The sequence below is a fragment of the Desmodus rotundus genome, chromosome 2 (genome assembly GCF_022682495.2).
Source record: "Desmodus rotundus isolate HL8 chromosome 2, HLdesRot8A.1, whole genome shotgun sequence".
Lineage (NCBI taxonomy): Eukaryota > Metazoa > Chordata > Mammalia > Chiroptera > Phyllostomidae > Desmodus > Desmodus rotundus.
Window position 1 is genome coordinate 144,655,309 of NC_071388.1, and position 25,886 is coordinate 144,681,194.

General features: G+C 36.5%; 1 pseudogene; it reads right to left on the bottom strand.

The window, feature by feature from the left end:
* Nucleotides 1–21,904: 21,904 nt before the first annotated feature.
* LOC112322292 (T-complex protein 1 subunit eta pseudogene) lies at nt 21,905–23,509 on the bottom strand (annotated as a pseudogene).
* Nucleotides 23,510–25,886: the final 2,377 nt, after the last annotated feature.

The following is a 25,886-nucleotide window of genomic DNA, read 5'->3' on the forward strand; positions in this document are numbered from 1 at the left end:
CTTTGAGTATGAAAATTACACCTAGGTTAGAAATCTCACATCTAACTTCCGATACGAAACTGTAACTTAGAATTCTAGTAGTTAGCTCCAGCTAAACGATCTAGCTTTCCTCACTACTGTTTCCTCACTACTGAACTCAGTCTTCTGAATTCAGCTGTGGTAATTGTAGGTGTTCAAACCAAATCCTCAGAATCATCTAGTTGATACTTTTTCACACCCCTCACCAATTATTTCAGAACATGTTATTTGTTCTCCTTCGAAGTATCTCCAGTCCAGGTACTCTCCTCATGACCTCGGTTCCATCTGGTCTCAGCCACCACCAGCAGTTGTGTGAGGAACTGCCATAGTAACTTTCCATTCTCCAGCATGCCAGGTGAGCGTGATGAAATAGGAGTCAAATAACTTTGTTCAATGCCGAAAACCCTATGATGCTTTCTGTTTCATGCACAGGGATGCCAAGGTCTGCACAAATGCCTACAGGATCCTATATAATGAATGAGTCGTTTCCCTCTTCCCGTTACTTTTCTGACTTCTTCACAGGTACACTTTTTTTACTACAATCCAACCACACCGCGGTCCTTGCTCTTTCTCAGAATAACATGCAGGCTGCCACTTTAGGGTATGCGCCCTGGCTGTTCCCGCTGCCTGAGATGTTCTTCCTCCAGATAGCTGCGTGAAGTCCCTAGGCGTCCCCGCAAGGTGCTCTGTTCTGTTTATCCTATGTATGCCAGTCCCATTCATCCCTAATCCTGTTCCACCTTACTTTCTTCTTTCTTTTTTTCCATAATACGTATCTCCTTCTAAAGTGTTATACAAGGTGGGGCAAAAGAAGGGTGACAGTTGTTTGCATGGGAAATGGTACAGTAATTAATAAATAAGAATATAAAAATAAACTGTGTTTCATGTACTCACACTGCAAACCTACTTTTTGCCCCACCTTGTATACATATTATATTTATTGTTTTTGATCTGCCACCTTTTGCTTTAATGTTAGCTCTATAAGGTCAGAAGTATGTATCCATTTCATCCACAGATACATCACAGATAATCATTTTGCAGTACAAAAGAAACCTGGACAGTACTTGGCACCAACAGATGCCAAGTTAGTGTTTGTTAAAGTGGTAGTCAGTCAGAAAAGAGGCCACCAAAGGTGGTCACATTATAATCCCCTGAGTCTTGAAATATGTTACTTCATATAATAAAAGGGGATTTATAGACTTGAATAAATTATGGATTTTGAGATGAAAAGATTATCCTGGATTACTCAGGTGGCAATATAACCAAACAGGTCTTAGTAAAAGACAGCTGCAGGAGTGTCATAGAGAAAAAAGATTTGAAAATGTTACACAGCTGGCTTTGAAGATGGAAGAAGTGTAAAATGATGAAACTTTGGAAAATACATACTATCCAAATATAAAAATCAATAATAATGCAACCACTCAGGTACTCAAACTGAAAATATTTCTTTGAATTTCTTTTATGCATGTAAGTAAAACAGTGTCCAAGAATATAATCTCTCACCTTCTGTCTCTGTCTTTCTCACCTTCTTTCTCCCACACTTTAAAATGTATAGAAATGTGTTCAAATAAATTTAGGTCATACTATGTAGTAGGGAATCTTATATCTGGTTATGTAAATCTTGCAACATCAGAGAAGTACCATGAGTTTTCTATAGCAATTGAAGAATTAAGTTTATTTGATTGAAATTTTATTTGTTATTTTAGGTAGATTAATTCAAACAATAAAATGCTTACTTCAATACCCCTATTATGATGTCATAGAGACTCATTTTGCAAAGAAATAGAAACCACTTTTGATAAGTTTTCTTTAGTTATTTTGTCTTTAATGTGAAAATAGTTTTAAAGTAAAAATCCTTTTCACTAGATTATAAATTTGAAACACTGGGAGGTATCGTCTACATTGTTATATTTTTTATAATGTCAAATCCATGATTTTCATTAATTAAACATTTGTAAGTTAGCAGGAAATAATTTATTTTTACTTGGTATTATGTTTCCAGTTCATTGTATGAAATATTTTTATCTCATAAAACATTGATATGATCATACATTTGGCATGATTATTGAATGTATTTCCCTTTCTGAAGACAGGTACTATTTTAGTGATCTATAAAGTTGATTCTGATGTGGATGAAAGATAAAATTCATTTTTAGATACAAATACATTTTAAATAAAATAACTCATTTTCAAAATTTCAATATGAGCTAGACATACACATTAATTCATCTCTCTCTGTTCTTCACACACACAGACACTTACTATATCTCTTTATACTCACTGCCCACGCAACAGCTGCCGTTCCAGTACGTACTCTGCCGTGCACAGAATCATTTAGTCATGGTTTCTTGAAAATGTTACACATCGCCACCATTTATTAGAAATTCTAATTTGTCTTTCCTGCTCTGTAGCCCTGCATCAAAAATGAATAAATTAAACCTAAATGTAGCTTCTTTCATTTTTCAATTATCTACAGAATCATGTTTATGAAAGTGTTTATCCATCTACAATCTATTAAGTGGTTTCTTCAGGTTACTAACCATAGGCATATAGATTTATTTAAAAAGCTTTTGATAAAATAAAAATATTAAAACAAACATAGTCTCTAAAAATGTCTTTCTCCAACTAGCTCCAGGACCACTTACTGTGAATTTTGGAGGAACAACAACAAAAAGATGTAAAAATGGAAGCTTAAAGAAGAATGTCAGGATAAATTTTAGCAAGGAAATATTTCTGGTGTATTCGTTAAAGATTTGGAACGTTTTATTAAAGAAAGACATTTATTTTTAAAAATATGATACATGCCTTACGATGTATGTTAACACTACACAAATTTATATTAAAGTTCTGAAGGTCAGAAGTCTGAAAATGGTCTCACCTGGCTAAAATAATGAAGTTAGCAGGCTGTATTTTTAGATATTTCTAGGTAAGAATGCTTTCTCACTTTTTCTGGCTTCTAGCAGCTGTCCATACTTTGGAGGGGTTGTTGTTGTTTGTGGTCCTGTTACGTCTTCAAACAAGCAAAGGCTGGTGGTGCCGCTCTCACATAAGGCCACGGTGAGCCTACGGCAATGTGCTTCAGATCTCTGTCGTGACTGTCGCTCCTGACCACGCTCGGATTCGGGTGCTGGTAGATCCACACGCCTGCTTCTCTCTTTAATGCTGTACGGGCCTGTACTGAGATCCTAAGTCATCTAGAAGGTAAAGTGGGTGTAGTTTATTAAACAACTCCTGAAAAATAATGCTTTGGAGTGAGGAGTGGTAATAATATGTAGATGATTATGCTATTATTGCCTTCGATCCAAGTTATCTCCCAAGATGATTGGAATGTTAAATCTGTTGTAGTTATTTGCCTTATAGTGAAAATCATATTTCCATAAAAATCATGAGAGTAAATATTTTAGAACACAAAAACCTTGAACATATACCTGTGCTCCAATGCACCAAATGTTGCAAGTAGTGTGGCAGATCCATGAACCCCTGAAGTAAATTTCTGGATACTTTGAAAGTCTAAAAATCTCAGTAAAGAACCATCGATTCAAGATAATCAACATAAAGTTATGCTAGACTTCGGGTTGGAGGGGAGTTAGGATACATTTACGTAAGAAGCTGTTTAGTTGTTAAGGCAATGACCTAGGGGTCATTTAATACCTGTGTGAGCAAGGGCAGCAAATTCTCTACAATTCTCGGCAAGACATAGAGTTCTAAAAAGGAGTAAGACTCAGGGAAAAAGTTAGAGAACTTGGTTAAATAAATGCAAAGAGAAAATTAAGTCAGGCACGCCCACACCAACCTAAAAATTCTGTTTGACAAAAGAAAGGATTTCACTTTCAGAAAATAACAACTGGCAAGAAGAGCAAAGAAGAAGCTAGTTGTCCCTTCTGTAACCCCATCACTAAAGCAGTGCTACTTAAAACAAAGGCTGAAAACCAGTGCTTGCTGGTACATATCAGCAGCAAAGACATTAATACCATAATGAGTTTTTGAAAATTTTATACCATAATAATATTATGTCTGTTGAGTTCAGTAATACAAAATTAGCTTGTGTATGTGTATTATTTTCAATCTTTTACTCATTTTATTATACAAAAGTCTTAATGCATAAAATCTTTACATTTGAAATTAACTATATATATATATGTGTGTGTGTATATATATATATATATATATATATATATATTTTTTTTTTTTTACCACAAATAGCTTGGAGAACATACATCTGAAAGGACCTGAACAATCTTAGGCACCTAGAAGGTCAAGGAAATAGTTTTCTTTGTTAAAATTTAACATGAGAGATTATTGAAAACATGGGAAGTGCCTAGTAATTTCTAATTCAGATGCAGAACAACAAAAACATATAGTATTTTTTAAAATTCTTTGCCATTTAGATCAAGAATTGACCTTCTGTTTGATTCACTCTGAAAATCAGGTTATCTGCTTATAACACAAGGCCATTAGAAAAAAATTGGAGAAAACTATTATGAAGCAAAAATTATCTTCTCACCTTTTTAAATTTTTTTGCTTAGCATTTTACCCTAAGTAAAAGAAGATTTAATTTCTTCTAGTCTGATTAACAAACATTCTCCAAACAAAAGATAATTTCACCTGACAAAACACAAATATATTTTTGACAGTCTCAACTTCTGTGAATTCATAAAACTAATGAAAATATTTGCCAATTTATAAAAAAATTAGCTACAACTTTAATATGTTCAGCTTTGCTTCCCTCATTTTTGAACTTCAACAAATTTTTACATATTTCTATTAAAAATTAGTTCATCAAATTATTTTCTTTCAAATGCACCCATGATTTTAATCAGAAGTTTTATCATCAAAATTGTGTTTAGGTAACACATACGTTGTAAATATATAATGAAAGTTTATTTAGAAGTTCTTGAAATGCTGAGATCATTTGCAATACAGTAATTAGTTTAATTACAATCATTTTTCAGTTTGAGTTTCAAATGGCATTGCTAACTTAATTCTAATTATAGCCTCTAAACACATCATTATGGCATTAGAATAATTTTGAGAAGAAATAATGCTTGAGTAACTTATATAGCTAAAAATTGTTATATTTAATGTATATATGGATGATAAATTCACCAAGTTGACTGAAGCTACATATACTGAAGATGATTTTTAAAAATGAGCACTGTTAATTTAATTATTAAATTAACACCCTCTCTCTGAAAATAAATAAAACAAATTTATTTAAAAATTAAAAGAAAAAAATGACAGTATATGAATGACTTAAGAACAAAAGTGAGAGGCCCTGGCTGGTGTGATTCAGCTGGTTGGGTGTTATTTGCAAAGTGAAAGGTCGCCAGTTCAATTCCTGGTCCAGGCACATGCCTGGGTTGCTGGTTTGGTCCCTGGTTGGGGACCATAAGAGAGGCAACTGATCAATGTTTCTCTCTCACATCAATATTTCTTTTTCTCTCTTTCTCCCTCCCTTCCTCTCTAAAATTAAATACACACACACATATATATATATATATATATACATAAATAAATTTTAAAAATTGTAAAGAACTTATAAAACTCATCACTAATCATAAGAGAAATGCAAATTAAAACCACAATGAGATATCACCTCACACCTGTCAGAATGACTATCATCAGTAAATCAACAGAGGATGTGGAGAAAGGGGAACCCTAATGCACTGTTTGTGGGAATGCAGATTGGTGCAGCCACTGTGGAAAGCAGTATGGAGTTACTTCAAAAGGTTAAAACTGGAACTGCTTTATGACCCAGTGATTCCACTTCTGGGATTTTATCAGAAGAAACCTGAAGCATTAATTCGAAAGAATATAAGCACCCTTATGTTCATTGCAGCATTATTTACAATTGCCAAGATATGGAAGCAGCCCAACTATCAATCAGTAGATGAGTAGATAAAGCAGCTATGGTACATTTACACAATGGAATACTAGTTGGTTGTAACAAAGAAGAAAATTTTACACTTTGTGACAGCATGGGTGGACCTGGAGAACATTATGCTAAATCACATAAGCCAGTCAAAGAAAGATAAATACCAAATGGTTAGACTCATATGTGGAATCTAATGAACAAAACTGAACTAACGAGCAAAATAGAGACAGACTCATGGGTAGAGAGCAGGCTGATACTTTGGGGTGGGGAGGTTGGGGTGGGGTAGGTGGAGGGATAAAGGCATAAAAAAGAAATAACTCATAGAAATGAACAACAGTATGGTGATTGCAGGGGGGAGGGCATTGATGGAAGTGGAAGAGGGTATAAGGAGGATTAATGTTAATGGAAAAATGCAATAAAAATAAACTATTGAAAATAAAAAATACTGAGAAACTAAGTATCTAATCAAAAGAGAAATAGATAATAATTCAGAAAGTTTTCTATTCCAGGTTCTCGTAACTCTTTCTGTCCCTTTCCTGAAATTTGATTCCTCCTTCTTTAAAAAAAAAATTAAAGTTTGTATTTATTTATTTTAGACAGAGGGGAATGGAGGGAGAAAGAGAGGGAGAGAAACATCAATGTGTGGTTGTCTCTCATGCACCCCCTACTGAGGACTTGGCCACAACCCAGGCATGTGCACTGACTGGGAATCGAACAGGCAACACTTTGGTTTGCAGGCCGGCGCTCAATCCACTGAGCCATACCAGCCAGGGCTGATTCTTCCATCTTTTAATTGAGGATTCTTGCATCAGAAATATTTGAGTTTTTTTCAGCTCTAAGGCTATAATTAACCAACAGTTATACCATATTGTGCTTATAAAATTTTCAAATGGTGTTGCTTGTTTAATAATTTGTTAATATCTTATTGTGCTTGTAGTATTTTTTTTTTTTGCTCTTCAGCATGCTATGCAATGTTTTTAAAAGTGTGCGTTTTTAGTAACAGTGAAAGACAAATATAAAAGCAAAAAAAAATTATTCAAGACCTTATATTTCTGCTTGGTTTCCAAAGTAAAGAGATTAACCAGTTATTACATTTATAACTTTAAATCATTATTTGATCAATTATTCTATATTATTTTCATTATAAGTTAGTGTATTTACATGTTGCCATGCAATTGTAAAATTTAATATTGGAAAAAATCTGGCAATTTCACTCAGGATTGTCTATAAAACTGCATTTAGTCTAAGTGTAGAATAGCTCTGTGAGCAACTTGCTGTCCAATTGAAGAACAGCTTTTCAAAATATAGTTAATTTTTCCACTTATTTCTCTATATAATTCTCTATGTGAAGTATTCTTGGATTATTTCCATTGTATTACAGTTATACAGTTAACTAAAACTTAATCTGTTTAATTTTTGGTATAGATTTTTCACTGAAAGCAATTGTATAAAAATGCATGTAGACTTGAAAATATGGTATCCTTGTTGGTTATCCATTTTATCAATTCAATTTTAACATAATTTCACTACTTGCAGTATCCTACTGTACCAGCAGGAAGCCTATATTATCTCTCTTTGCGATATGAAGATGTATAAAATGTGTAAAAAAAAGCTTAGACATAAGATCCATTTGTTAATTTGTTTATATATACACATATAAATGATTATATTTACATACATATTTATACACATAATCATATCAGAGTTTCAATTATTCTTACTTTACTGGGAGCCAAGCTATTGATTTTTATATATAAATAACCTAGAGGTTGGGGAGCACTTTGAAGCATTTTTGTAACTAATATCTTGTATTCATTCAGGAGATTCATTCTGACAAATATTTCAGGCTAGAAGAATAAATTCTAATAAAATCTTATCTTGAAAAAATATTTAAATATGATATTATCTCATTGTTTCTAAAATAAAAATTTAAAATTTAATTTAAAGTGTAGTTTCTCCTAGTTTCTAAGGAACATAAGTACAAGCTACACATAACACAATGTGTATAGAATCCTCTGTTCCACAGAAGGGCAGATTTAATCAATCTGGTACAAAGTTTAGTCTTGCCACTCCTTGAGAAGTAACTCAATATGCTGTTCCATATGGAAGTTTTTAACCAAGGGAACTATCATATTCAAAGCTGGTCATTATTTTATTTTCTTTAAATCCTCCTACTTCATTTTAATAATTTAAGATTTTTCTCAACCATTTAATCTTCTTTATGTCCAAAATTTGTGTATGTCCAGTTTAACATAATGTATGCATTTTTAAAACATGAAAGTTGACAGTAAATCCTCTGAACATGAGGTGTTTGAATCAAATTTTTATCTTTCAAGAACTGTTAACTTTTTCTGGAATATTGTCCCTTAAGCAACACTTACAACTGCATTTGAATATATCATGTCAAACAACATAAGCAGAACGCTTCTTAGATTATGTAATACTGCTGCCATTCTTTCTTTCAGTCTATCTATTGTGCATCACCCTTTGGAATAGCTTGGGAAAGATCAGTAAAACCGAAGAAGTTTTGTTACCACTAGCCAAAGGAGAAATGAACAGAATATTTTCTACCACATGAAGACTTTATTTTATTTTATTTTATTATTTTTTTACTTTATTTTTATTGTTGACATTGTTACAGACATCCCCATTTTCTCCCCTTTGCCCACCTCCACCCAGCTCCTGCCCCCGTTCCCTCTGACCATCACCCCACTATTGTCTGTGTCTATGGGTTATACATATACATACCTGTTCTTTGGCTAATCCCTTCACCTTCTTTCAAACTTAACCCAGTCCATAATCTGAAGTCACTGTCCTGTGACAGCTGCTGTCAGATATCTCCAGAGACCTGAGGCGGAGGTGTGACCAAGCTGGGGACCTGAACTGTAAAATAATTAGAATGCAGCAGGAGTGTGAGCAAAATTCCTCGATGTAACTATTAACTGTTAAAACAAGGAACAGCACCTGATGCCTGCCCTTCCCACAGCCTAATCCTCCTGACTCTCTGCACCATTCCCCCATACCTGACAAGTGCCAGATGTGGCTTAAGTTCAAATGCCTTCATGATCTCTCCTTAAACAAAGAGCAATGGAAAGGACCCTAAAGGAGTATCTCGCATTAACTTGAAGTGGTTTTTGATGAAAAAGTTCCAAAAAACTTTCTCTTGATTTCAGAAAAGTTATAGTCTTTATTTTTTTAATAACACTTACCAATTTTCTCAAAATGCACTAGAAGTTACAAAGTCTCTAATAGAATATATGCTATGTAATAAAACACGGTATCTCTCTATAAACTAAAAAAGTACCAGAAATATGACTGTTACGTATATAAATGTATCTTTAATTATATAACTTGAAAATGTCTATAGCTGCAGACTTTAACTTTGGTAAACACATGCAAAATTCTTTCTTACTAATGAGAATGAAATGGGATTCTGGAGAAGCCATAGCAGTCTAGATTTACACAAATTAAGATGCTCTCAGTGGCTGGGAAATAAGAAGACCCCACACTTGTCTACATTCCAGCTGTACAAAGACTATTTGATCAGAGCAGATCCTAAAAGATAAACAGACACAAGTTTGATAGAAAAGAACTCAGGATGGTGGACAGGCACAGAGTAGAAATGTATTATGTTTCAAATCTTCAAATTGATGGTGAGCCAGCAGATAGCAGTCACCCCAAAAGAAAACTGACATGTAGAAGTCTCGTTGCATAATGGAATCAACCCTGTCGGCTCTACAGTGTAAAAACAAACAAACAAAAACTTCATGTCTCTATTTGATTTCAAGCTTTCAGAATAAACATACCCCAAGTACTTTTGTGGCTATAGCTTTGACACTACCTTACATAAATTGTGATGCTTTGGTACTACCAAAGGGGAAAAAAATCTAAAAGTTCCATGTTCTCTAGCTTGTGTTTGAAAGAAGTGAATAGCCGTTTGCACAATAACTGAGAGAGTCCAAATCAACTCTATACTAAGTAAACCAAATCTCCAGCAACTATGGGGAGCAAGGGGGAAGGTGGGTTAGCATACAGGTACCATTCTGAGCGCTTAGCGTAAGTGCACCCACCGAAAGGAAATTTTATTAGAAATAGCTTCAGGATTATTTTTGCATGAATGTTATAAAAGCAGGCTTTTATAATACAAGGGAAATTATTAAAACATGGTAATAATGAGAGAAAAACTGAAAACAGGGTTGCCAGAATATGGATACAACATCTACCACACTGAGTATCTGACGGAAGCCTGTTATTTAGAAAGCCTCCTGAATCGATTATTTCCCAACTAGAAATTAAAAAAGGATGAGAAGGGACATAAATTAGGAAATAAAACATGAGTCACATGAGACATCTGATATATCCAATATAAGTGTAATGGACCTAGCAGATAACAGAGCACAGACTCAGTCAGGTAGAAGAATAGATACAACCAAAGGCATTTGGGGATACAACTTTTCTGCTCTGAAGAAAGACTTGGGAAGCGTTGTCAGCCCCAGTGCTGAGTGCCTGATGGCTTCTCACCCCAGCTACTGCTGCTGCTCTTCCCGGCAGCTAATACCCTCCTACGTTTTGTTTCAGCTGTTAGTAGTGAGAGACACACACTGACGCCTGGTTCAGAAGCAGACTGGTTATCTGTGAGAATTAGGAAGGATACTTTTGTTAACCTTTTAACAATGTCTTTAAAGTCTTAAATCATTATTATTTGTGATCCAGTGTTTCATAGATTTCAGCTTTTACTTACGGTTTCTTACCCCAATGGGCTGGATAAGAAGAAAATATCAGCCTAATAGACACCAAGGTCCGTTCAGAATTTTTGCTCCCGTCTATAACTTTGTTGGTTTTGCTGTGGTCCACCCGTATCTGCAGGAGACACATTCCATGACCCCAGAGGATGCCTGAGACCACAGAAAGTACTGAACACTGCATACGCTGTGTTGTTTCCTATATGAACACACCCTTTCACTTAAAGGAAGCTTCTCTTCGGCATGTCTGAATTGCCAGCATCTGTACTCTTGCACTCTGGGGCCACTAGTTAGTAAATAAAGGCCCCTTGTACACAAGCGCTCTGATACTGTGACAATCTGTTAATTGAGATGACTAAGTGACCAACAGGCAGAGAGCACAGACAGCCTGGATACAAAGGGAAGCACAGGACAAAGGGAAGATTTCACCTCCTGGACAGGACAGAGGGAGATGTGGGAGATTTCACCATGCTGTGCTTCTCAGACACACGATTTAAAACATGAATTAGCAGTTACCTGAAACTGCAGAAAGTGTTAAGGGATAAGGGGGCGACTACTGCATTATTTTAGGGCTATGTCTGTAGAGTCCAGCTCTTCCTCATCTTAGAATAAATTTTCTTTATAAGAGCAACCAACACCTCCTCCTATATGCAAATGGACTCCTGTCTGCCTATCTGAGTTACCCAGTACTAGTGCTTCAATCACGCTTATGTATGTCTAAATCTCTCCTACACCAAGTCCTTTCCCACGATGAACTTTGTCTACCTGCAGAGAAACTTCCAGTGGCCCCTGGTCCCCAAGACTTACTCCAGTATAGCTGAATCTAAATCTCAGAGAACACATGTGTTTGCATGTATGTACCTGTGTGCACACACACATTTTTGTGTATATATGTGTGTGTATACATACCCATGCACACACATAATAGCTGATATCTTTTTCCCTTACTAATATGTTATTTTAAGTTATACACTTGATTAGCACAGTGTGGACTTGAAATAAAATTATGACTTCTGAAACTTAGTTGTCTAATTTATGAATTATTTCTTTCTCTGACATCAAAATACCACATTCTATTGTATTACAAAATAAGGTTTCAGAATTAAAAGTGTTTTGCTTCTGGCAGAATAACAATGAAGACACTAAACATTAAATAAGTTCTTAGTGTCTTGAATCCTAAAGAATTTTAGATAATAAATATTTCTTTCATTAACAATTTATGCTGTCTTTCAAAAGCTGGTAGTTTATAAACTTCTAAAGAAATTCATAACATAGCATATTTAGTGATTATACTTAGAATTATCTTGGTTAATTAATTATTTTTCAGCTTGGAAATATGATCAAATGTATTTTGTTTTGTTTTGGTTTTTTTGAAACAGCATTGTGATATACAGGGAGAACAGAATTATGTTTATAGTTGAGAGTATGCAAAATACAGAGTTTATACTTGATTTATTATTTATTAATTATTGTATTATGGTCCACACAAAAAAACAGTAAACCTACTTTTGCCCACCCTTGTACCTGCTGCTTGATTACATAGATCTGTAGTATCTAATTGGGTTTCTAGACGTAACTTTTAAAATTTGTAATGTTTACTATTTAAAGTAGTTGTTCTGATATTCCTTCAAGCATTTTTATTTAGTAACTCAAATAATGATTAATTTCAATTTGTATAAGGAGGTAAAAAGTTTTAGAAAGAATATATAAAGTTAAATCATTCACTTGATTCACAAGTAATTTCATTTGGTCACATACGTTTCTACACGCTCATTTACTTGGAAATGGCCACCCATCAGCCCCAACGTATCATTTTTTTCCTTTCTTCTTGTGATCACACATTATGCTCTTTTCCCACTTGTCGGGGGGCTTTAACGCAGCCCCCCGGTCCACCACGGATGAAGAATAAGACTACCAAGACATGATCTGCTTGGGGAGGAGAGGTGGCCAGTCTCTCAAAGGAGAAGGGCCCAGAGTCTTTCTCTCTATGGGCTTTTATTAGGTTCATTCACACAGGAATACAGATAAAGCTCATCAATCATTGTTAGGCAGTAAGGGTTAAACAATACATGATTTACAGAGAACTTTGAGGGTTTATTCTGAGTTACAGCCAATTAGTTAGAGAGCCATAAAACTTTAGGCGCCAGACTCATCTCAGGTCTGGACCCTTATCTTTTAAACTGAGGGTACAAATTAAGTAGGTCTCACAGGAATGTATGTATTTTTCTTAGGCCTGATTCCCCAGGGAATCTGCCCCTCCCAGCACAGGACTGCACTGCCCTCTGTTATTGCTTCAAGTCAGGCAAGGGAAGTAAAGCAGCCAAGAGATTAGGAGATTTCTTGCAGACTGAATGAGGACTCAGGCTATTTCAAAGCTGAGGGGCGAGGGTCCATCACCCCCTTTTGCCACAGTCCCCTGAGTTCTTCCCTGCGAGCTTATCCCTGGTGACCAGAGTCTGCCTTAGGTTCATCCTCCCTTGAGGATTCTTACCTGTCATTGGCTAACTGGCCAAGCTCAGGGCCAAGCAGGGTGAAGTGGGCAGAGGTGGCACTTCTACCAGGGAGATAAGCTTTGTCTCCTTAGTGGCTTATGGTCCCAACTCTGACTCAGCCTTAACCATGGGGGGTTACAGCCTCTGAAACCAGGCAGGGCGGTTCCCAACACCCACTGAGAAACTAGTTGCCTTCCTTCGAAGTCACTCTCCCCCAACACCAAATACCACCGCCACAGATAATTTGTGATGCAACTGGATATCCAAATCCATACATTGGATTATATTTGTAAAATATTGTCATCCAACATAAAATTTGTTCATAGGCCAACATGTGTAATAAATTTGGAAGGGGAATATGATGTAATTGGGAATCTCAGTGTGATTAATTTCTTCATGTGTAGCATGTTCCACTCCAAAGCTTGTTATCGAAATGTTTCTTTCTTTAATGTTGAAAATTAAAAAAGAAAAAAAATACAAAAAAACCTCTAAAACTTTGGATGTCATTTACTAGTGAAAGGCCAATTGGCAAAATTGTGATGATTTTAAGTATTTTGCAAGATTCATAAAGTTAGATTAAGACTACATATTGAAAACTTGTCATTTGCCCCTATAATACCCCCAAGGATGAGAAAATAATTTTAATATAGGAGAAATAAGTTAGGAAAGTTTCACTCCATCATGAGATAGTGTATATTTAGATCTACCCAAAGCCTTATTCAACAAAATGGAAAATGGGTAGAAATTCATTTATTTATCTGTTTTTTAAATCTGAACCCGAGGATAAGTTTACTGATGAGAGAGAGAGAGAGAGAGAGAGAGAGAGAGAGAGAAACATGGATGTAAACATCAATGTGAGAGAGAAACATCAATCAGTTGTCTCCGGTATGCTCTCTGACTGGGCATCAAACCTGCAGCCTTTTGGTGTACGGGATGATGCTCCATCCAACTGAGCATCAGGGAAGATAAAATACACTTAAGTGAAGGCACTCAGTTATTGCACCCTTGATTATTACTCTTCGTGGCAAATAAATTTCACAAATCTAATGGTATAATGGAGTATGAATTACTTGTCATATAAGTTCACAAAAAACATGGCTTTAATCATTTTTATGTAAGTGAAGTGTTCCCATAATCCTAGATTTTAATCACAATTTTGAAAAAAAATCATGTAATAATGTTTTAGATTTCTTCAGCTTTCAGTAGAAACTGAATACTTGGTAACATTTCACCTGCAAATCTTGAGACAGTCAATAATACTTCCCTCCCAGTCAAAACAGAAAGGTCAGTTTTCAGTTCTGATTTTCACTGAGGGTCCCACATTTAGGACACCGCCAAGTGGCACTACAGGAAACACTCATGTGACCAATGTACTTGGATGTTCTTTATCTCTTTCACTGATTACTGAAGCCCAGCTATATGGAGCCACTCCTGTCTAGCAAGGCTTGCTTCCACTTCTTTTCTGGCAATATATTTATCTGTAATCCCTAATTCAAATGGTAGCACAAATTGCACTACTTTCTTCACTTTATTTCCTGTAATTCCACCACATTTGGAAATGATTATGTAATAGCAATTATAATGCAGATGTAATACTGTTTTGTATCTTTTTGTCTCCAGACCCTAGTATGTAAAGTTTGCCACATAAAAATGTTTGTTAATATGATGGGTGGATTGATGAATGAATCAACTAGCTTACCTTGCTCTATGGTCTATATGACCTCATCACATAGAGGCTCTATTAACCTCTGACTTTCACATAGGCATTGGCAGGCGAAGAGCTAGAGGCAGGCGAGTCTGATCAGGGTGTTCATTCCACCCATCTAGTCCCCTAGTTTCCTTCTATCAGGGTTGCTACGCCCTGAAGTCCATCTCTGAGTCCAAGTCCCCCAAGTGGCATTTTCATATAGCTGGGGTGGAAGATCATAAGCTGTCTCTATTTGCTGACTAGCCTTAGCCAGAGGAAAAAAAATAACCTTCCTTTTTTCTTTGTAACAGGAAGTAATACTACAACTTGGAACAAGACTCCCACGGGAGTCAGGCTCCCACAGAGACAAGAAAATAGGGTGCTATCTTCCTTGATGATTAAATTTAGGAGAGAGGGCTCTCAGATTCTTCAGAAAGACAGTCCTAGGATATAAAACTGTTAAGAGACTTTTAAAATGATTTACACCTCAAGGGGGCAGAGGAAGAATTTGCAATTACAAATTTTCTAAAGTAAAATGAAAGTAAAGGGAAAGGAAAGGGAGCTAATGGACCTCTGCGGAGAGGCCATCTGGATTCAGTTAAACCTGTGCAAGAGTGAGGTCAGGGGCTTAGAGGGAGGAAGCAGCTTATTTAAAGTTTAGTTAAACTTTGAGGCCTCTTGCAGAGATTAATTTAGATGCAGAATACAAAGGACCCCCTAGAAAGGATGACTTATACAAATGCCATGCACCAGCAAGTAAAAGAAGCTCAGTAAGACTGAAGCATATAGTATGAGAGTAAGTATTTCGAGAGGTAAGTCCATAGCTATTAGAACATGGGTCTTGCAAGTATCAACAAGTAATTGAGAAACTAATGGAGCCACAGATGTATGACACAGAAGCAAAACCAGGAAAAAAAAAAGACACCGAGTCTAAGAATGGCATTTCATTAACTAAAGTGTGAGCAAACAGTGCTTAGAAACAACTAATGGATGTAGCAATTAGAAGTCTATCCATGTACCTTAAGGCAGTAGTGGAGAAGGAAGTCAGATGTAAATAATTGAGAAACTACTGAATGAAAGTTGAAAACGGTGAGGCAGGCCATTTTATAGAACTTTCAAGAAATCTGCCGGTAGAGAGGAGTAAAGGGAAAATATGGTGATTCTTCCTGTTGAACAAAGTGTTTAGAAATATTTATGTATTGATATGTATTAAGGTAGCTACAATGGCTTGAATGTTTGAGACTTTTTTCTCTTTGTTCATTCAGTCTACCTAATTGACCCAAAATTTGCTTGAGATAAAGACAAACATCTCGTCAGGCATATATTCACTTCACCCGTCTTACCCCATTGTCATTCTCCCCACGTGGACTAACCATCTCTAGACCCATTTGTTCTGTGTCTTTCCACTGGGCCTACCTCATACCACTGGCCTAACTGGTTATGTTTTACGTGTCTCTGACCTGGGTGGGAACTTCCCAATCAACACTACAACTCAATCTTATCCAAAGGCAAAGGTCATTTATATATTATTAAAAGCCAGAGCATTGACAAGGCATGCTTTGCTTAAAGTCTGCCACAGGCAATCTAGACATATTATTTACATAAAACTATATTTGCAGTGTGACTAAGTATTCAACACCTTGAATGGGCTGGTTATTGACAGGTAGAAAGATCAAATTGGAGGCACAATGAATGTATAGAGCAGTGGATATTAGAAAGTTCGTGGGTTAAGCAGTTCCTCAAAGAGTAAAACATAAATTTACATAAGACTCAAAAATTCCATACATGTTAAAACAGCATTATTCACCTTCCCATGTTGGCAAGGGTTTGGGGAACCCAACAGGTACTCTCTGAACAATAATGATGGGGAGGTAAGTGCCTGCACCCTCTCTGAGGCCGACGACCGTACACTTCACCACCCTCTATGACAGGAGCAAGTTTTGTGACTTTCTCCTACAAATCCATGCCCACCAGTACAGCAAACATTGTTTAAGAACACTAATTGCTGTATTGAAATAGCAAAGAGCTATAAAGAGCTTAAATATCACGAATGAGTGCCAAGTTAAATTAATTAAGCTACATCAATGGAATAACATGCAGCTGTTAAAAGAATAAAGCAGCATTAGTTGTATTGGGCTTTGTGTTGAGTGTTCAAACAAAACAAAAGTAAACAAAAAAATTCTTACTCTGCTTGTATATTATAGAAAACTTGGTGATGAATTTCTAAGAGGCTATTAGTGCCTAGGGACAAGATTAGGGTGGGGCAAAGACAGAGGAAGACTATTCACTTTTAACCTTACTCTATTGTTTGATTTTTTTAAAAAAAAGCCATGCATAATGTATCCATATGTATCTAAATCAATACACAAAGAGATGCTGGAAAAGTTCTTTGAAAATAAAGTATATTAATTTGTAAACATAAAAAAAGATTCAGCGATTCCATTCCTAAGTATATCTAAGCAAAATGAAAATGTGTGTTCATGCAGAACTGTGTAAATGAATGTTCATGCAGCATTATTCATAACAACCTCAAAGCAAAAACAAACAAGTGTGTATCAAATGGCGAATAGATAAATAAAACGTGGTATATCCACACAATGGATTATTATGCAGCTGTAAAAGGAAATGAAGTACTCATAGTTGCTACAACATGGATGAGCCTCGAGATACCATGCTAAGTGAAAGAAGCCAGACACAAAATCACATTTCCATTTATATGAAATGTCTAGAATAGGCAAATCCACAGAAACAGAAAGTAGAGTAGTGGTTGGCTGGGGCTGGCGCTGATGCTGTTGAGGGTAAAGAAGGATAGGGTATGATTACTAATGTGTTTTCCTGTATGGTGACAAAAATACTTGAAACTTAGATTGTAGTAATGATTGGCCAAGTCTGGGAATACAGTAAAGCCATCAAATTGTTCAGTGTAAATGGGAACAAAAAAGAAAGTTAGTGGGACAGGGACCAGCACAGGGAAAAGGAAAACAAAGTAGTCAGGTGGGGATTCTAGGGAAATGAAATGCGTGGCAATGCAGGCGTTTGCCTCAGAAATTTCAGGGCCTTTCCCAGGCTGCTGCTGTTCTGGGAGCTGCAGGGAAAGTGTGTGAACAAGGGATGTGTTCGTCACAGAGTCACTGAAGTCGTCACTACCGTTTGTCTTCGCCATCTATTTCCTCCTCACTGTACATCTGTAGAGAAAAATAGTATAGTATACTGGTCTAAGAAATATTATTTTAAAAGTTTCCTCTCAGAAAGCTTTTTTTAGTTTTGCATATTGACTTGTAGTTCAATTTTTCAGGAATCAGATGATATGATGATTACATATATGTTACTTTATTCCTAATCCCTTTTATTAAATATACTGACATAGCTATACTAATGCATTATAATGTATTAAAATTGATTGGAATATAATTTAAATTGAAATTTCAGTCAATGGGAAAGTTTATATATGTAATTCGCATTTATATATAATAAATAGGGACAACATAGATCAAGGTTTTATAATATATAAGAAAACAGAGAGTTCCAACATTTTAAAAGATTTCTTAAGACATAATTGATCCACATTACTACCCAAATATGTTTTATTCTACTTGATTAAATCAAATTAGATTCATGTTAAACAGTTAAACAGTTTAATGGAATATTAAATCTTGCATTTCTTTTAAAAATACTTAAGAATAATGCATCCATTCTCAATTGATCAATAACTCTTTAATATTACTGTTCTCCCAAGAGAAGTTTTCTTATAGCTGCTCATAATTTAATCAAGCTTTAAATATGAGTAATATATTGGTCCAAACATTTCACGTTGAGCTATTATTATATCTGTGCTGCCTTTTGCCCACTAAGCCTTTCAAAATGCAAATTGCTTTCTCTGACCAAAAGTACAGCAGGAGCACAGCCTGGCTCCTTCTTACAAAAACCACCGACAGATTTGTTAACAGCTGCTCTTGGGGTCTGTACACGTAATAGAAACTTCAGAACCTTGCGGGGCCCACAGATTCTCTGTTTGGAGCACAGGAATCATTTAACAGTAGGTGACACTTTGGGCAATGTGTAATTAAAGGGCTTGTTTTAGAAAAATTACACACTGTGAAACACATAATAAGAGAGGGGGAAAGTAACATGCATGAATGTGCAATTTAGATTGTGGCAGCAAAGGAGCACAGCTGGGAGCTTCACAATTTTGGCTGTGGCTCCTGAGGTCAGATTTAGAAAAACAAATCACTGTATGTTTCAACATTATTCAGGTGATGGATAAATCAATCACCTGATTAAAAATATCTTTCCTTTTTTGTTTTGCTACTTGAGACTGGGGAAGATTATAAACAAGTTCACAACATGAAAAGAGATTGTCATTTAATTTGGATGCCAGCATCACCTTTTTAAAGGTACTGATATTTGGTTTATAGGAAAAATAAGGAGAACTTAAGTGACTCTAACTTGCATTATTCTAAACACAAACGTTTTGATTCAGAGTAACGAGATGTAGTAGATCTTTAAAATGGGACAGCTTTGGGTCAATGGAACCAACATAATGGGTCATATTTCATTTATTTAAAAAAATATTTTTGTAGTTTCATTCTTCCTTTATTTTAGTATTCAAAAATAATTTTAGGGACTGGGGAACCTAAGGAGGCTGTAGTTATCAGCTCCCCATTTGTTCAAAGCAACTAGACTGTGGTTTGCCTTTGCTATGTAATAGCTGACCACAGGGAGATATCTAAGAACTTTTGGAATATATGGTTTGTATTACATGGAGCAGGTTCAGGGATAATAAATAGAATGAGAAGTTCTAAAACTCAGTTCGATGTTTATCCTTCGTGCCTCCACATTGGGTATTATTAGTGAAACTCCGTTCTCTGACCCAAATCTGTTACTCTACATTCTCGATTCACGTATCTTTGATTTTTTTTTCAAAGATGGCTTATTCCCTTTATGAAGATCCCATTAGATATGCAATCTCTCAGTCTGATGGCTTTCAAAACTGGGGCTATCTGGACAAATTCCCTACATGCTAGACATATTTTTCTGTGTTGGAATCACATTCAGTCTTTCACTGAAGAAAATGAAAAATAATCGCATCTTGATGAGACTGTAAAATGTTTTACAGTTTGCAGGTACTCAGTTTCTGTTGATCTTGTCATTCTCTCTCTTTTTGCTGACTCTGGCAGGTGCCTTGTTTTTGCTCTTAGTACTGTGCTTCACTTTCAGGGAGTTTTAGTTCTCACGTCGATTTATCAGAAGATACTTCTTAAAAATGGTGTGCTTATCAAAAATATATTTTGTCCCTTTCAGCTCATGTTATTTAATATCCTCTGCAGTACGTTACCCAAGTAATGGCAAGTTTTGAACAATAAATTCCCAATTCACATTCTGAAAGTGAGGCTTTTCTCTAAAATCTACTTCAGTGTTCATCTTTACTTGCTACTAAAGGCAAAAGCAACTCTGTAGTTTGGAAACTTGATTTAAAAAATAAATGAGAAACTGAAGAGAGGAAATGTAATATGTTCCATTCTTAAGAGTTATACATCCCACTTGTCATTAATAACTTACATGACTAAATATGTTCCACAGGCATTGCTTTCATCATGGAAGATGACTTTGCCCTCATGTGAAATGTATATAAATGAAGTCACACTGTATGTACACATTTTGGTCTAATATTTTTGCTTTTAATGTGACATTAGTGAGATTTATCAATATTGGCACACATAATTAGCTCACGCACTTTCACTTATGTAAAGAATTTCATTATATGAATATGCCATTCTATATCTAATATTGATGAACATTTTAGATGTTATAAATAATGCTAATATAAAGATTGTCTCATATGTATTTTGATGAACTCTATATGTATTTTGTCAGGCACATACATAGGCATTGAGTTGTTGCTTCACGAACTTTATGAACGTTTAGCTTCAGTGAATACTGGCAAACAATTTTCCACACTGCGTATACCAGGTTAGACTCCCACATCATATGAGAGTTCATATCCCCTTCAACGCTTGGAAATGCCTGTGTTTTGCTGTATATTAGTCATATTTGCTATATATTTGCCATACTGGTGAGGATAGTCTCATATTTCTTCGCTTTATTTTTTATTTTCCTGATGATGAATGAGATTTTGTATGCTTTTTTGATTATGGGCAATTTGAATGGACTTTATTTGAAGTACATGCCTAAGTCTTTAGCCAATTTTCTTTGGGTTGTTATTGTTTATCTGAAATAATTCTGTCTGTAGTCTTGATTTGTCATCATGCATGTGTGTGTATATACAGACACATGCATATTTACAGGTAACATTTCTCTGTGGTTTGCCTTTTCAAAGTTTTAATAGTGCATTTGAAAAATTGAATTTCTTAATTTTAATAAAATCCAGTTTGCTACTTTTTTCTGGTTTTTTGGTCATGTTACAATCAGCTGACTGTTTATGTGTGGTTGTGCCTCTATTCTCTATTTTTTCCATTGAACGGTTTCTACAAATGCTAGTCGTTACTGTTTACTCACACTGGAATTTGACAGAAGTTGGTATCTGGAGGCGTTAAGCCCTCCAGTACCGTAATTGTTCTGATTATTATTGGTCATTTGCATTTTCATGTACATTAGAGAATCAATTGTCAATTTTCACAAAACAATCTACTGGGAATTTGCTCTGAATAACATTAAATTTGTAGATCAATTTGACAAAAGTTAAGATCTTTACAATGTTGTCTTCAAATCCATGAATATATTGTAATACTGATTAGTCTTTGATTTCTCCCAAACATGTTTTGTAGGGTTTTTTGTTTATTTGCTTATTTGTTTTGTGTCGTTTTTAGAGAGCTAACAACTTTACGTAGTTTTTATTTCCAGGTACTTGATGTCTTTATATTTTTGTAATTAGTATCATTTTCAAATTTTTATTTTTATTTTTATTTATTTTTCAAAGCCTTAAGGATTATTTAAATAACCCCCCAATTAGAACACAGTGGGCCATTCACTACACCTTCCTTGTAATACCAATTAATTAAGACAAAACAGGGAGTGTAAGGGCACCCTGCAGCCAGACTGCCTGCCAGTTGTGGGAGGGTGGGAGTGCTTCTCAGTGGAGGCGGCCACGACCTCGCCCCGGCCAGCAGCTGGGGGTGCGTCCACTGTGGGGCGAGTGTTCTTTTCGGTTTCATCTACAGACATGATAAGACATGCGGCTTCAGAGGCTGCAGTCAGGCATTGGTCCGAACCATAGCTGGCTCACACACCGAGGCCTCAAAGTTGCTAGCACTGTCTTCGTTGTTGATGTCTACTCCATACCACGTTATGCCCCTGGGCACGCTGAGCCCGCAGCATGTGGAGGATGTTTGTGGTGTCAAAGCCAGCATTGTCACACAACTGGCATGGGATAATTTCTAGGGCCTTGGTGTATGCTCCAATCAACAGCTGCTGTTTTCCAGGAATGGTCCTTGAGTAATCCCGCAAGTACTTGGGGAGCTCCATCTCTGTGGCCCCACCACCAGCCACCACTGAATGGTTCCCGATGGTCCTCCCAACAAACATGAGGGACCGCACACACCGTATCCTCCATAAATCGCTTGTGGAGGATGATGGAGCTAGTCTTAGCCTTGGGGCAGCCAGTGAAGAATTGTACCTCTCACCTCCAACCCGGGCTTCTTTGCGGACCTGGCAGTGGCCCAGCACATCTCGTGACAGGGCTTTCACATTGGTATGGATGGAGCCTCCACAGGCCATCCTTCTCCTCCTCCTCAGATCCTCCTGTGGCACTCAGCTGGCACAGAACACGTTCCTGTCAGCAAAGTACGGGGTGGCCGCATCCCCAATGGGGAGTTTGGATAAGACGACTTTGGCTCCAGAATGATGGATCTTCTCTAACTGGTCATACAAAATGTTCCACTCAGCATCAATGATTGTGTGATAATCCTCAACCGTGTGGACTCTTATTTCAGCATTATTTTTCTCAGCTTTCAGTTCGAGCTCAACATTTAAAAGGGCAATATTTAGGTTATGATACTTTTTGGGTTGTATTTCAAACCCTGCATAAGAGAAAGTCTCCTTGCAACACCACCTACCAGCTGGGAGTCCTTTAGGGCTCCACCTTGTACCTTCTTGACACCATTTTAGGCTGCAACAAAATCATTGAGCATCATTACTGCATCCACCACCATCTTGTGAAGAAGGCTATCTGCTGGGAGATCAGCTTGGAGCTCAGAGAAGTCACGGCATATTTTTCCAGCAGCTTCCTCTGCTCCACTTTATCTTTCCTCTTCACAGTCACAGCGATCTCTTTGATCTTGGTAACTGTGAACCGGGAGGCAGTGCAGAAAGCTCAGATGACAATTTGTGGGTGCAAACCTTTCTCCACCTAGGGTTTCACGTACTTCAAAAACTCTGCAACCAGCAGAGTTACTGGGGTGGTGCCATCACCAACCTCAGCATCTTGGGCTTTGTCAATGTCCACTAAAGTCTTTGCTGCAGGATGGACAACATCAAGGAGTTTCAGAACTGTGGCCCCATCATTAGAGATTGTGGCTTTTCCTCTGCCATCCACAATGAGCTTGTCCATGCCACGGGGGCCCAGGGTGGTTCTTACAGCCTCAGCAGTCACCTGGCAGGCACTGATGTTACTTACAAGCTGGCGGATGACTTGGGAACTATCAGTCCCTTCTTTCAACCGGGAAACTGGTGTGGGCATCCCCTTGGAAGCGTATTCTGTGGTCTACTACTCTTCTTCTTAGCTCCATATCTGGGCTTCCCAGCAGCCCCACGATACCCCTAGATTTTTATTTTTAATGTGTTGCTGGTATTTGTGGTGCTTTCAATGCATGTTTTTTCCTTGATCATTCATGTAAGGTATTGATTTTATTCAATTTTACAAAGACTCAACTTTATAATTTGTGGATCTCTCCATTTTATATGTTTTCTACTTCTTGGTTTCATATACCTCTATCTTTACAGTTGCTAACTTCTACATTTATTGTTTGATTTTTCTGAATTCTCAAACACTTCAACGGTATTTTTAGCTTTCTTTCCTTTATATTCATTTAACTGTATCATTCCATTGTTTTTTCTCTCTCAAATTGTGACAGTGATCTGTACTTCTCATGCTTTGGGATACAAGAGAAGAACATATTTTTGTTTTGCAAATGATACTTTGTACACCTGCCACTCAAACATAATGCATTTGTATTTTATATAGGAACCTCTTAAAATGTCTTGAGAGGTCAAAATGATAATATGGCATTTGAAAATCAGTTCTAGAGGATAGCACAGTATTTAAATTCTATCTACTACAATACAATACTCAGATGAGAAAGACGAAGTTATATATTTTACCATAATAATAAGCTTTGCACAGCTTTGTGGAGGGAAAAAAAGGGTTTAAAAGCACTATTTATCCCTGGCTGCTGTGGCTCAGTGGACTCAGTTACAGCTTGCAAACCAAAGGGTTACTGGTTTGATTCTGAGTCTAGGGCACATGCCTGGGTTACCTGCCAGGTCCCCAGTAGGGAGCATGCGAGAGGCAACCACACATGGTTGTCTCTCTCCCTCTCTTTCTCTCTTCCCCTCTCTCTAAAACTAAATAAATAAAATTTAAAAAATAAATAAAAACACTATTTGTAAGACTTATATATGTATACTTATTAAGACATAATTTATGCATTGTATGAATATATTTTAAATATCCTAATTTTCCAATGATTGAAATAAATAAGATTCATTGAAAAAATATTAGACTTCAGTGTTAAGATAAATTTCAATTATTGGAAGTGGCAAATAAATAATTCTCAGTTGGCAAATTGTTAATTTATCATGAAAACTCTTTATTAAACATTTTGCACCCAAAATCATATTTAATTCTCGTAAGTGTCCTCTGAGATGAGTATTTTACTATTTTTCATTGGAGAAAGGTGAATTTCTGACTTCCCCCAAAACACGGAGCAAATAAGTGGAGCAGTTGAGAGTTTAACACAGTTCTATCTGTCCTGGGAACACAGAATCTACCAACTCAGCTAAAATTTTCTAAAGATCAAGGACACTGTTTATTCTTCTTAAAGTATAAGCATTTACTTTACTATCTTTATCATGCCCTTTTGGAATTCTAATCAGTTTACAGATAATAGCAATATAGGTTTCCCAATATAGAAACTGAATTTGTTTTTAAATCATAGGGAAATCTGAAACTAAGAAGCTATAAATTATGAGATCAAACCACAAGGAAAAAATATATTAGGTTTTATGAGGTTACCCTTGTGGTAAGAGCTAAATCTAAATCTTTTTTTATATGTTTATTGATTTTAGAGAGATAAAGGGAGAAGGAAAAAGTTTAAAAACATTGATGTAGAGCTTTCAGATATATTTTTCCCATAAAAATTAACTACTTTACATGACTATTCTCAATTATTTCCATCATAGATCCTCCATTTTCCACAGGTATAAGTTTTTTCATCCTCATAATTCAGTTTTTTTAAAAACAGAAGTTTGGGGATACAACGGGGTTGGAGGAAGATATAAGTGCTTTGAGTTGTGACTGAATTATTTGTCACAACTTCTTTCAGGATTTGTGTTGCAAATGTACTGAAAGTTGAATTTGCAACCAGGAGGTATAAACGAGTGTGTTCTGAGAAAAAACGCCCCTGGGGGGAAAGGGGAGCAGGACTGGGCAGTGACGACGGAGGCCTCAATCTCCCTCCCATTCAGGGAGCACTGGAGCTGCAGCGCCCTTCAGGTTTGTCACCTTTGTCCCCGGAGGCCTGGGCTTTCTGAGACCCCCTTGCGAGCAGCGTTGGCTCGCTGGCTGCCCCAGAGAGAGCGTGCAGGTCAGCGTGGCTGAGAGGGCCTCCTTTGCGGGGCGAGCTCTCGGAGAAAGGACTCTGAACCGCGCAGCCCGGTGTCTCCCAGCCTTCAGAGCACACGTTTGAAATACGTATTCCTACGTGTATCTAATTATACATCTGATGGCCTGAATGGGGTTTCCCAGTTTACAAATCTCAAACTTTTTTCACAGCTTTTTCTCACTTTCGGTGTGTAATATTTATTCTCAAAACTCGTGAAAAGGGTTCTCTTATTTC